Source organism: Myxine glutinosa, chromosome 11, assembly GCF_964187855.1.
Source record: "Myxine glutinosa chromosome 11, kmMyxGlut1.1, whole genome shotgun sequence".
NCBI lineage: Eukaryota > Metazoa > Chordata > Myxini > Myxiniformes > Myxinidae > Myxine > Myxine glutinosa.
The window spans coordinates 133,992,503-134,002,530 of NC_136271.1; the positions used below are offsets into that span (position 1 = coordinate 133,992,503).

The 10,028-nt window shown below is 49.6% G+C and overlaps 1 protein-coding gene across 4 annotated transcripts in view; it reads right to left on the reverse strand.

Annotated features, from left to right (window-relative positions):
- The window catches only part of NFYB (nuclear transcription factor Y subunit beta), a 30,948-nt gene that overhangs the window by 19,654 nt on the left and 1,266 nt on the right, over positions 1 to 10,028 (reverse strand). The gene's annotated exons all lie outside the window — the stretch shown is intronic.

Here is a 10,028-nt window from a genome sequence, read left to right on the forward strand (position 1 = left end):
TGTAGTCACATGAATAGCGGTCTCCTTCTCGGCCACTACTCGGATAATCCTTCCTACGGGAGCTGCCGAAACTCTGGGAGCCTCCATAATAATATCGATTGCGGCCACCACCAAAACTACTATTCCGTTGTCCTCTTCTGTAGCCCCCACGACACCTAGGAAATGCTTTCCCTACTGTTATGGTCCAACCCTCCAACTCCTTGCTATTCAGATCCTTTTCTGCATCTCTGGCATCCTTTGAGTTTTCAAACGTGACAAAGACAAACCCTCTTGACTTTTGAGTCTCCCTATCTTTTATCAGCAGCACTTCCAAAAGCGGTCCATTTTTGCTGAAGGCAGACTCCAGAACATCTTCCTTTGTTTTGAAGTTTAGTCCACCTACAAATAACTTGCTAAATTTGTCGCCATCCCAAACTGGTGTGGTGTTATTTTCCCTACTGGGCTTTCTAACAACCATCGGGTTACCATAAACTTGAGCACCGGCCAAATCATTCCCGATAACAACAGATACTCCCTCTACAGGAAAAGTGGCTTGTAAACCTATGGTGACTGGTCCTGACACCACATCGGACTCCAAATGGATGGCATGAAGTGGAGCTCTAACACAGCCACCAATCCCCTGTAAACGAACACGATCACCAGCTGCCGTCTCTTCTGACAATGGCAAGATGCCTTCAAGCATTAAAGATTGATGTGCTCCGGTGTCCCTCAATTCCCTAACAGGTTTCCGGTTAGTCGAGGCTCCATCCAGTGACACAAACCCCTCTGAAATAAATGGTTGGTAACCCTTTTGAGGGCGACCACTCACATTTGCCATTGCATTCGGAGTGGTACTAGTCGAACTCCGCTCCTGATTTTCCTTTCCCAGAGCATAACAGTGGGACATCAAATGTCCAGGTTAATGGCAAAAAGCGCAAGTAGGCCCGGAGGAGAACCTCGTGGTTTGTCTCGAACCCCCGGAGGGTAAGCCTGCCTTGGAGCTGCTGTCTTCGGACTCCTAGAAGTCGTGGTATCAGAGTGGTCCTCATATTCATCTCGAGGCCGCCCCCCTGAATTTTCGCTCTCCGCCCCTGATGTACCATAGCTCCCCTGGCTAGGTCTAGGCGAGAAGTTAGGTTTGCGGAACCCCATCCTGTGGGTTAAGGCATAGTCATCAGCCATGGCTGCTGCCTCAAACAGCTTTGGTACTTTCCTTTCCTCCAGATGAACTTTAATGTCCTTGTGGACACACTGTTGGAATTCCTCCACCAGGATCAATTGTCGCAGTAGTTCGAAGTCTTTCCCAACTCATTTTGAATCACACCGCCGATCAAACATGGTTTCTTGCATTCTGGCAAACTCCACATGGGTCTCATTCTCCCTCTTCCTGGCGTTCCGGAATTTTTGCCGGTAAGCTTCAGGGACCAATTCATAGGCTTTGAGAATGGTTTTCTTCAATACCTCATAATCTGCACATTGGTCAATCGGTAAAGCCGAATAAATATCTTGAGCTTGACCCACCAGAACATTTTGCACGAATATGGTCCAGGACTCCTCAGGCCAGTTTAGCAGTTGGGCCACTTTTTTTTTTCTTTTTTTTTTCCTTTTTCTTTTTTGTATGCTGAATCGAGGCTCGTGAAAGAGCTAACATTTATATCACAAACAAATCAACCAGACAAACAAAATTTATAAAAAGAGGGAGCGGAAGACAAGATGGGGAGAGAAGGGGAAGCACACAAACACAACATTTGAGAGCAGGGAGATGTGTGGGAGGGAGAGGGCTTGGGGGGAGGAGGCGTGGGAAAGGGGGGGGGGGGGAATTTAAAACACAAGGACACCAAGGACTTCCAGGACAGAAGTTGGTATTTCAAAAAAGTGGATTTGGGGTGAAATTAGCAGGGGTAGAAAAGATCAAGGTTTTGGATGGGGGAAGATAAGAGATGGTGGTGAACAGCTGTTTTAAAGACCTGGAGGGGGGAGTGAGATTGAAGAGAGTGAGGGAGTTTGTTCCAGAGGTGGGACAAAAGAGGAATGAAGGAGTGAAGGTGAGCAGAGAGTCTTGATTTTGGCAGTTTAACCATAAGAGGGTTGCAGGCAGATCTTGTGCGACCTGTAGGAATATTTGGGGGACAGAGCCCAGAGAGAGCTGGGGGGGAAAGGCCAGAGAGGAGTCGGTAGAAGACGGAAAGACCACCAACCTGCCTGCGGTGAGTGAGTGAAAGGCCCTTGGAGTTAGCTTCATCGCGGGAGATTCCAATGATTCTGAACGCTTTGGTTTCAACAGCGTGAAGACGAGCTAGGTGTGAGGCAGGAGCACCAGCCCAGAGGGGAGAGCAGTATTCCATTGAGCTGCGGATGAAAGCATGTATGTGGTGAGGAGCTCACGTGTGCCAAGGAAGGGCTTCGCACGACGGAGGATGCCCAGTCGGCGACTGCCTTTGGAGGCCAGATTTGAAATGTGGTTTTCCCAGGAAAGTTCATGGCAGATAGTGAGACCCAAAAGCTTGAGTGACAGAACTTCTTGGAGAGGATTATTCAGAAAGTGGGTGGGAGGGTTGTCCAGTCGGTCTTTTCGGAGAGACATCGTAAGAGTGAGATTTGTCAGGATTGAATGACATGTTCCACTTGTTTGCCTAGTCTGTGATTTTGTCCAGGTCTGCAGAGAGTGAGGAGGCTGCAGACTGCCGATCTGAGGGATGAGGAATGGAGCGACAGAGAGTAGAGTCATCAGCAAAGAGATAGAGAGGATTTTCAAGAGCGTCAGAGAGATCATTGATGAAGACCAGAAAAAGCACAGGGCCCAGAACACTGCCTTGGGGAACTCCAGCCTGAACAGGAAGAGATGATGAGAGAAACCCATTCAGGGCCACACGTTGACTGCGACTAGAGAGGAAGTCCGCCAGCCATGCGTGGAGATTTCCATGGATACCAAAGGAGGAGAGTTTGGTGAGCAGAGCAGGGTGCCAGACCGTATCGAAGGCACGTGATATGTCAAGGGAGACAGCTCTAATTTCCTGTTTGGCATTGAGGACCTCCATCCACTTTCTCAAAGTGTGAAAAAAAATTGGCTACCTCCATTTCATTGAAGGGTGGAACCAGCCTCACATGTCTGCCAACACTCCAGGTGTTCTGACTCGGTGTCGAACCAGTCGGCATGGATGGTACCTCTCCCCGTTCTTTCATTACATCCAGCTCCTTGAGTCTAATTTCCTGCTGAAGCGCCATTTCACGGTCCCTTAACTCCCTTTCGGCTTTTCTCTCTTCTGCTTTTTTCTCCTCCAACCTTTTCTGGAGTTCTCTTTCAACTCTCCTTTCCTCTGCTCGTTTCTCTTCTCTTCTCTCTTCTGCTTTCCTTTCCTCTGCTCTATTCTCTTCTCACCTTTCCTAGAGTTCTCGTTCCTGTTCTGCTCTTTCCTTTTTCTTTTTTTTTCCTCTGCTTTTTCCCTTTCCTGGCTCAGTAATTGCATCTCCAGTTTCCGGAACTCCACATCTTCTGGTTCCTCAGGTAACCAATCCCAGGCTACCTCTTCCCATGCTCCTAATCCCACCATAGATTGTACCACCACTGGCTGCATCTCTGCCTTCCTCATATTAGTTCGGACATCCAAGCTAAAATGTTTGGCCAATTTCAAGAGGTCCGATTTTACTAACGCTCTGAATTGTGCTTCACTAGGGGTCACTGCAAACTTCTCTGCGTCAAACTCCATGGTGACTATTGTTAACACCTGTTAACCTTCACACAAGAAATTTTAAAAAACAAAATATATATTTTTTTGTTTGTTTTTGGAAAAATTTGGGAATGTAGGAACAAGTTCCAAATTTGGGAATTCTGGGAATGTTCGGGAATTCTTTCCCGGACTAAATTTAGAGGATTTTTAGATCCCGGACGCAGACCCAATTTCGAGCCCACGAGTCAATTGGACGAGCCCCCAATTTCTGTTACGGGGTTCTCTGCAATCTCCTGGTCTCGGTAACCTCCGAACCCTGAGAGGAACCCCGGCAGAAAGATATAGATGTTATTCCGTGTCGAAATCAATCACTAATGAAACCATCCAATCCAATGAAACAATCAAATCAATAAGGAAACCACACCCTTGGTTGTCAATGAACAAATAATATATTAAAAGCACACAAGAAGAACCATACAATAATTGTGGCAATCAACCATTCAATCAAGATCTTAAGAGGGTAACCTAGCTCAAATTCACGGTACCCCCCCAGGGACTGAAAGCGAGCCCTTCTCAATGTCTGTGTAACTCCACGGAGATGAGGCGACGGGACGGTGGCGAGTAAGGAGGTGTAGGCAAGGCGTGGACTGTCACGTGATCCACACTAACAGCAAACGGGCGGTGTAAAGGGAACTCCCAAAGACGCGATCCAGACGTGCACCTGCACCGTTCAATCAGCGAACCGCAGGGCAATTTTCAGACGCCGCTGTATTGCACAGCCGTCCCCGGCAAACCACCGGAGGATAAGCCCAGCCGACGCGACAAAAACCCTTTCCGATGAAGGCGGTGCACGGGGCGAAATGGCGGACGGCTCTCACTCGAACCGCGGCCTCGCGGCGAAGATTCTCTGGAACCTCACGCCTGTACCTGTCTTCGCAGGCTTTTCCACAATTCCAGCGATGACACCGATCGCCCGAGATTCCTTTCAAGGACTCAAGGTTCCCTCGCTATGTACGCTCGACCACGCTAGGTCCCGCGCTTTTCCGAATCCCTCGTTTTTCAAATGTCTTTTTTCGCCTTCCTCTTCTTCACCGCCTTTTCCTTCCGGGTCGGTTTCCTGTATCATTTTACGTTAACCTTTTTAACATTAGATAACGTTCCTGAATAATAAACCTTTTGAAGATAATAATAGTACATAATATCAGAACTACGGCAAGGGGGTGAAAACCACAATAACGGAAGTTACGAATCCATAACAGTACTCCATTGCAAAAGGACAACTTGTAAAGACGCCAGTGCTGAAATGAGTGAACAAAGCGAGGATCACATGGCATTGGGGGACAAAGCTAGGGCATTTCTGTATCATACATTACAGATTAATGAGAGAAAGGTTGGGTGGAATGTTCAAAGTGGTGTGCATGAGGGAAGGGCTGGTGTGTACGTACACACACACACACACACACACACACACACACACACACACACACACACACACACACACACACACACACACACACATCCACACACACACACACACACACACACACACACACACACACACACACACACACACACACACACTTTAATCAGTCGTGTGTACACCTGTCCAACCATCCATCCACAACTGTGTTTATTCATCCATCCATCCAACCATCCAACCCCAACTGTGTTTGTTCATCCTTCCATTCCCAACTGTGTGCATCCGTCCGTTTATCCATCCATCCAACCAACCTCAACTTGTTTGTTCGTCCATCCATCCATCCTCAACTGTGTTTGTTCATCCATCCATCCAACCCCAACTGTGTTTGTTCATCCTTCCATCCATCCATCCATCCTCAACGTGTTTGTCCATCCATCCATCCGACAATCCAACCCCAACTGTTTGTTCATCCTTCGATTCCCAACTGTGTGCGTCCGTCCGTTCATCCATCCATCCAACCAACCTCAACTTGTTTGTTCGTCCATCCATCCAACCCCAACTGTGTTTGTTCATCCTTCCATCCATCCATCCATCCCCAACTGTGTGTTCGTCCATCCAACCATATATACCCAACTGTGTGCGTCCTTCCATCCATCCACAACTGTGTTTGTTCATCGATCCATTCATCCCCAATTGTGTTTGTCCGTCCATCCACCCATCCATCCCCAACTGTGTGCATCAATGCATCCATCTATTCATCCATCCATTCATGCCCAACTGTGTGCATCAGCCCATCCATCCATCCATTCATTCATTCATCCCCAACTGTGTGCATCAGCCCATCCCATCCACCCACAAAACGGTGTGCATCAGCCCATCCATCCATCGTGAAATGTGTGCATCGGTCCATACATCCATGCATCCCCAACTGTGTGCATCAGCCCATCCATTCATCCATACCCAATTGTGTGCATCAGCCCATCCATCCATTCATCCTCAACTGTGTGCATCAGCCCATCCATCCATCCCCAACTATGTGCATCAGCCCATCCATTCATCCATACCCAATTGTGTGCATCAGCCCATCCATCCATTCATCCTCAACTGTGTGCATCAGCCCATCCATCCATCCCCAACTATGTGCATCAGCCCATCCATCCATTCATCCCCAACTGTGAGCATCAGCAAATCCATCCAGCCATCCTCAACTGTCTGCTTCAACCCATCCATCCTCAACTGTGTGAATCAACAAATCCATCCATCCATCCTCAACTATGTGCATCAGCCCATCCATCCATTCATCCCCAACTGTGTGCATCAGCCCATCCATCCATCCATCCCCAACTGTGTGCATCAGCCCATCCATCCTCAACTGTGTGCATCAGCAAATCCATCCAGCCATCCTCAACTGTGTGCATCAGCCCATCCATCCTCAATTGTGTGCATCAGCAAATCCATCCATCCATCCTCAACTATGTGCATCAGCCCATCCATCCATTCATCCCCAACTGTGTGCATCAGCACATCCATCCATCCATCCCCAACTGTGTGCATCAGCCCATCCATCCATCCATCCATCCCCAACTGTGTGCATCAGCCCATCCATCCTCAACTGTGTGCATCGGCCCATCCATCCATTTATCCCCAACTGTGTGTCCAGCCCATCCATCCCTAACTGTGTGCATCAGCCTGTCCATCGCCAACTGTGTGCATCAGCCCATCCATCCATCCATCCTCAACTGTGTGCATCAGCCCAGCCATCCCCAACTGTGTGCATCAGCCCATCCATCCATTCATCCCCAACTGTGTGCATCAGCCCATCCATCCATCCATCCCCAACTGTGTACATCAGCCCATCCATCCATTCATCCCCAACTGTGTGCATCAGCCCATCCATCCATTCATCCACAACTGTGTGTATCAGCCCATCAATTCCCAAACAGTGTGCATTAACCCATCCATCCCCAACTGTGTGCATCAGCCCATCCATCCATCCCCAACTGTGGGCATCCGCCCATCCATCCATTCATCCACAACTGTGTGCATCAGCCCATCAATTCCCAAACAGTGTGCATCAGCCCATCCATCCCCAACTGTGTGCATCGGTCCATCCATCCAGCCATCCCTAACTGTGTACATCAGCCCATCCATCCATTCATCCCCAACTGTGTGCATCAGCCCATCCATCCATTCATCCCCAACTGTGTGCATCAGCCCATCCATCCATTCAGCCCCAACTGTGTATATCAGCCCATCAATTCCCAAACTGTGTGCTTTAACCCATCCAACCATCCATTCATCCCCAACTGTGGGCATCAGCCCATCCATCCATTCATCCACAACTGTGTGCATCAGCCCATCAATTCCCAAACTGTGTGCATCAGCCCATCCATCCCCAATTGTGCGCATCAGCCCATCCATCCATCCCCAACTGTGTGCATCAGCCCATCCATCCATTCATCCTCAACTGTGTGCATCAGCCCATCCATCCATTCCTCCGCAACTGTGTGCATCAGCCCATCCATCCTCAACTGTGTGCATCAGCAAATCCATCCATCCATCCCCAACTGTGTGCATCAGCCCATCCATCCCCAACTATGTGCATCAGCCCATACATCCTCAACTGTGTGCATCAGCAAATCCATCCATCCATCCTCAACGATGTGCATCAGCCCATCCATCCATCCATTCATCCCCAACTGTGTGCATCAGCCCATCCATCCATCCATCCCCAACTGTGTGCATCAGCCCATCCATCCCCCACTGTGTGCATCAGCCCATCCTTCCATCCATCCCAACTGTGCATCGGTCCATACATCCATCCATCCTCAACTGTGTGCATCGGTCCATCCATCCATCCATTCCCAATTGTGTGCATCAGCCCAACCATCCATCCCCAACTGTGTGCATCAGCCCATCCATACATTCATCCTCAACTGTGTGCATCAGCCCATCCATACATTCATCCTCAACTGTGTGCATCAGCTCATCCATACATTCATCCTCAACTGTGTGCATCAGCCCATCCATACATTCATCCTCAACTGTGTGCATCAGCCTATCCATCCTCAACTGTGTGAATCAGCAAATCCATTCATCCATCCTCAACTGTGTGCATCAGCCCATCCATCCCCAACTGTGTGCATCAGCCCATCCATCCCCAACTGTGTGCATCAGCCCATACATCCTCAACTGTGTGCATCAGCAAATCCATCCATCCATCCTCAACTATGTGCATCAGCCCATCCATCCATCCATTCATCCCCAACTGTGTGCATCAGCCCATCCATCCATCCATCCCCAACTGTGTGCATCAGCCCATCCATTCATCCTCAACTGTGTGCATCAGCCCATCCATCCTCAACTGTGTGCATCAATGCATCCATCCATCCATCCATCCCCAACTGTGTGCATCAGCCCATCCATCCATCCTCAACTATGTGCATCAGCCCATCCATCCATCCATTCATCCCCAACTGTGTGCATCAGCCCATCCATCCATCCATCCCCAACTGTGTGCATCAGCCCATCCATCCATCCCCAACTGTGTGCATCAGCCCATCCATCCATCCATCCATCCCCAACTGTGTGCATCAGCCCATCCATCCCCAACTGTGTGCATCCATCCATCCATTCATCCCCAACTGTGTGCATCCATCCATCCACCCCCAACTTTGTGCATCGGTCCATCCATTCATCCCCAACTGTGTGCATCAGCCCATCCATCCATTCATTCCCAACTGTGTGCATCAGCCCATCCATCCATCCATTCATCCCCAACTGTGTGCATCAGCCCATCCATCCATTCATCCCCAACTGTGCATGTCCATCAATCCATCCATCCCCAACTGTGTGCATCAGCCCATCCATCCTCAACTGTGTGCATCAGCCCATCCATCCCCAACTGTGTGCATCAGCCCATCCATCCCCAACTGTGTGCATCCATCCATCCATTCATCCCCAACTGTGTGCATCCATCCATCCACCCCCAACTGTGTGCATCGGTCCATCCATCCATTCATCCATCCCCAACTGTGTGCATCAGCCCATCCATCCATTCATCCCCAACTGTGTGCATCCATCCATCCATCCCCAACTGTGTGCATCAGCCCATCCATCCATTCATCCCCAACTGTGTGCATCCATCCATCCATCCCCAACTATGTGCATCAGCCCATCCATCCATCCATCCATTCATCCCCAACTGTGTGCATCAGCCCATCCATCCATCCATCCCCAACTGTGTGCATCAGCCCATCCATCCATCCTCAACTGTGTGCATCAGCCCATCCATCCTCAACTGTGTGCATCAACGCATCCATCTATTCATCCATCCATCCATCCACAACTGTGTGCATCAGCCCATCCATCCATCCATCCCCAACTGTGTGCATCAGCCCATCCATCCCCAACTGTGTGCATCCATCCATCCATTCATCCCCAACTGTGTGCATCCATCCATCCACCCCCAACTGTGTGCATCGGTCCATCCATCCATCCCCAACTTGTACATCAGCCTATCCATCCATTCATCCCCAACTGTGTGCATCAGCCCATCCATCCATTCATCCCCAACTGTGCATCAGTCCATCAATCCATCCATCCCCAACTGTGTGCATCAGCCTAGCCCATCCCATCCATCCTCAACTGTGTGCATCAGCCCATCCATCCCCAACTGTGTGCATCAGCCCATCCATCCCCAACTGTGTGCATCCATCCATCCATCCATTCACCCCCAATTGTGTGCATCCATCCATCCGCCCCCAACTGTGTGCATCGGTCCATCCATCCATCCCCAACTGTGTACATCAGCCCATCCATCCATCCATCCCCAACTGTGTGCATCAGCCCATCCATCCATTCATTCCCAACTGTGTGCATCAGCCCATCCATCCATCCATTCATCCCCAACTGTGTGCATCAGCCCATCCATCCATTCATCCCCAACTGTGCATCAGTCC